The following is a 4,546-nucleotide window of genomic DNA, read 5'->3' as shown; positions in this document are numbered from 1 at the left end:
CCAGTATACATTCTTTGTTATGTTTAACTCTCAAAGGCAAAGTTTATAGATAAGAACAATATCTCTGTGCTTCAAACTCAGGTCATGGGGTTGAGACTTACATATCCTCCTTTCATTTTCACCAAAATCTATTTTTCTCACTTCCCTTAAAAACATTCAAAACTTGAGGTTGGGGCAAATAAACATGAATGTATTCATAATCATGCTCTGTTAAAAAAAAAAAAGCTCCAGGTAATCCATATGTTTTGGTGTTTTAAAGACCTTTCTTCTACAATTTCTTCATGTGAACAATGCTAGAGTATAATTTACACAGATTTTTCAGTTCCCAAGAATATCTGAAATACATTTTCTTTAAGTGAAGTTAATATCACGAACTATGGCAATATGGTTTGACAGTAAGAAATACTGTAAGTATGTTAGAACTTGTTTTTAATAGCCATTGTATTCTTACAGTGCAGAACAGTAAAATAATACCTCACAAGGGGGCTCTTTACTGCTATACATTGCTACATTGGAACTTTATTTGAAGAAGTGGAGAAATTTGATCATTCTTTGAAAATCAATTCACTTATTTCTCAAGACTAAATTTCCCTTACTTAAAAAGAAAGCCCATTTTTTTTTACCCCCCAAAAGGTACTATTTTGTCTGTTTATCTCACTAAGGAGCAATTTGTTTGCAAATCAGAAAAGTGCTACCACAACAAGTATAGATTCATAACTACACATTTAATTCTTGTCAAACATCATGAATTTGAAAACGATTATAGAATAATGAAAAGGTGTCTTTCTCAAACTATTTTTCTACAACACTAGGGGGAGGAAGGGAGAATGAAAGGGGGAGGGACAAGGGGAAGAGCAGTATCCATTCAGCCTAACTGCTCACAAGGTAAGAAGGTAGATATACGTTTCTTAGGTCTAATATCCAATGGCAATTCTGATATGGTAATGATTGTTTCAGTAAATCGCTGCAATAGAATAATGTGGGATTTGGTTTCAATAACTTCAGGATGTATTATGTTCTTGTTTCTACTGAATGTCGATAGAGTTGATTTTTATTCCTAATGCCAAAAATTATAAAAACTGATTTAACATTTTGGTTCCAACTAAAAGCTATTTGTGGTTACAAAAACTTCTATTCATAAGCTACTCGAATGATTTAAATTGATTGATAAAGCAAGGAGATTTTTTTCTTTCATTGATTCATTTCATGTTCTAGTGAAATGGATGCTTATTTTTTCAGTAATAGGATAATCTTTCATGAAATTAACGTGAATAAGATCTTCTAAAAGCACTGAATCTGAAAATACATTGTTTCAGATTAGACATATGATAGTGATACTGAAAACTGAAAATAAGTTGGATTTCTCATAATTTCTATTTCTCAAAAAGTCAATAGTAGACCTACTTTATTATATTATTATAAAATGTGTAATAATTTAGATTCTTGACAAAAAAAATTTGGGGGGGACACCTGTGTGGCTTAGTGGATAAGGATCTGACTCTTGATTTCAGCTCAGGTCATGGTATCAGGGTCATGGGATCAAGCCCGGCATGGCTCCATGCTCAGCATGGAGTCTGCTTGGGATTCTCCCTCTCCAGTTGTTCCCTCTTCCCTGCTTGCATTCTCTTTCTCTCAATAAATAAATAAAATCTTTAAAAAGAAATATTTTTGCTATAAATATAAATTTTCCTAATATACGTATGCATGTATATAAGACCATGTAAAATGAAGTTTCATAAAATAATTTTGAGAATGTAGAAATGGAAAGCGAATGTTATTAAAGTTGATGGCATATGAGCATTACAAAGTAAGAATTAAAAAAAAATTATAGTTATTTATTTATTTTAGAAATAGTATGAAGGGGGGTGGTTATGGAGCCAGAGGGAAGGGACAGAAAGTGCTCCAATCAAAAGATATGACTGGATTAAAAAGAAAAAAAAAAGACCCACCGACATGCTGCCTGCAAAAGACTTCAGGCCTAAAGACATATACAGAAAGTGAAGGGATAGAAAAAAATATTGCATGCAAATGCAAGCAAAAAAATATACTGGGGTAGAATTACTTATATTGGGCACAATAGACTTTAAAACAAAGATTGTAGCAAGAGACAAGAAAGGTGTTACATAATAATAAAAGTGTCAATCCAAGAAGAGACTGTAACAACTGTAAATATTTATTAACCCAACATAGGAGCTCCTAAACGTATAAAGCAGATATTAGCAGACATAAAGGGATAAATAGACTGTAATACAATAAAAGTAGGAGACTTTAATATCTCACTTACATCAATGGATAGATCATTCAGGTAGAAAGTCAGTAAGAAAATTGCTTTGAATGACACATTAGGCCAGATGAACCTAACAAATATGTACCAAACTTTCAATCCAAAAACAGCGGAATACACATTCCTTTCAGTTGCACATGAAACACATTTTCTAGGATAGACCACATGTTAGGCCAGAGAACAAATCTCAACAAACTTAAGATTAAAATCATACCAAGCATGTTTTCCAACCACAACATTATGAAATGAGAACTCAGTTTTAAGAAAAACAAGGAAAAAAATAAAAACCTTCCAAACACATAGAGGCTAAACAATATTCTACTAAACAGCCAAAGAGTCAGTGAAGAAATCAAAGAAGAAATTAAAAAATACCTAGAGACAAATGAAAATGGAAACAGAATGATTTCAAAATCTTTGGATGCAGCAAAAGAAGTCCAGAAGGGAAGTTTGCAGCATTATAGGCCTACCTCAAGAAACAGGAATAATTTCAAATAATCTAAGCTTACACCTAAAGGAATTAGAAATGGAACAAAGCCCAAAGTTAGTAGAAAAAAGGAAATAACACAGATCAGAGAGGAAATTAATGAAAGAGACTTAAAAAAAGATATCAATGAAATTCAGAGCTGGTTCTTTGAAAAACTGAAAAATACTAAAGAGCCTTTAGGCAGACTCATCATGAAAAACAGAACTCAAAATCAGAAATTACAAACTTCCAACCAACACCACAGAAATACAAAGAACTAGAATACTACAAAAAATTATATGTCAATAAATTGGAGAACCTAGAAGTGGACAAATTCCTAGAGATGTGCAATATTTCCAGACTGAATCAAAAAGACATAGAAATCTGAACAGACTGATTCCTGGTGATGAAGTTAAGTAATTTAGAAAACTCCCAACAACATAAGTCCAGAACCAGGTAGCTTGACAGGTGAATTCTACCAAACAAGTAAAGAAGAGTTAGACCCTATCCCTCTCAAACTCCTCCAAAAAAAAAAAAAAAAAAAAAAAAAAAAATAGGAGAGGGAAGGAATGTTTCCAGATTCATTCTAAGAGGCTGTTATTGGGACGCCTGGGTGGCTCAGTGGTTAAGTGTCTGCCTTTGACCCAGGATGTGATCTTGGAGTCTTGGGATCAAGTTCCCTATCTGACTCCTTGCAAGGAGCCTGCTTCTCTCTATGCATATGTCTCTGCCTCCCTCTATGTGTCTCTCATGAATAAATAAATAAAATCTTTAAAAAATGAGGCTGTTATTACCCTAATACCAAATCCAGGCAGATATAGTGCAAAAAAGAAAATGACAGACCCAGATCTTTGATGAATATAGATACAGAAATCCTCAACAACATATTGGCAAACCAAAATCAAAATGCACTGAAAGGATGATTTATCATGATCAAGGGGGTTTACTTGCAGGGATAAAGAGAAAGTTCAATGTCCAGAAATCAATGTGATACATCACATGTGATAAAAATCATGTAACAATCTCAATAGACAAGGAAAAAGCATTGGACAAAATTCAACATCTACTGATAGTAAAAACTCAACAAAGTGGATATGAAGGGAAGATAACTCAACACAATAAAACACATTTAGGGACACCCAGGACTCCAAGATGGTGTTGTTCATCCATTCCAGTGAAGGAAAAGAAGCTCATGGAGGTGAAACTAGGAGAGCTGCCAGGCTGGATACAGATGCGGATTTCACCCCTAAGGGCATTGCTGGAACATTTCAAAAAGGTTACTACTGGTATTACAGCAAGTATATCAATGTGAAGAAAGGGTGTGTTGCTGGGATTTCTATGGTGCTGGCTGCTTATGTGCTTTTCAACTACTGTCATTCTTACAAGGAGCTCAAACATGAACGGTTATGCAAGTACCACTGAAGAGGGCCCAGTGTGGAAGCACATTTGGCATTCCTGACCATGACTTTTGCCTGGCATCCTTGAATCCTTCCATTGCCTAATTCACAATTAATATCCAATAATAGTTGACTGGTAAAAAAAAAACACATTTATATGACAAATCCACAGCTAATATCATAATAATGAAAAACTGAAACTATTTTCTCTAAGATCAGGAATGCCCACTCTGACAACTATATTCAACATAGTACTGGAAATCATATCCATAGCAAATAGACCAGAAAAAGAAAGACATCCAAATGATATTGTATAGAGAAAATCCTAAAAATTTTCACTAAAAACTATTAGAACTAATGAATTTGGTAAAATTACAGGATACACAATATGCAGAAATCAAT

At 33.8% G+C, this 4,546-nt stretch overlaps 1 pseudogene; it reads left to right on the top strand.

Moving 5' to 3' along the window:
• Positions 1–376: 376 nt before the first annotated feature.
• On the top strand, positions 377–4,226 carry LOC119876988 (annotated as a pseudogene).
• Positions 4,227–4,546: the final 320 nt, after the last annotated feature.

Source organism: Canis lupus, chromosome 14, assembly GCF_011100685.1.
Source record: "Canis lupus familiaris isolate Mischka breed German Shepherd chromosome 14, alternate assembly UU_Cfam_GSD_1.0, whole genome shotgun sequence".
In the NCBI taxonomy this organism is placed as follows: domain Eukaryota; kingdom Metazoa; phylum Chordata; class Mammalia; order Carnivora; family Canidae; genus Canis; species Canis lupus.
Note: the sequence above shows the minus strand (reverse complement) of the source record. Positions and strands in the feature narration are given on the sequence as shown.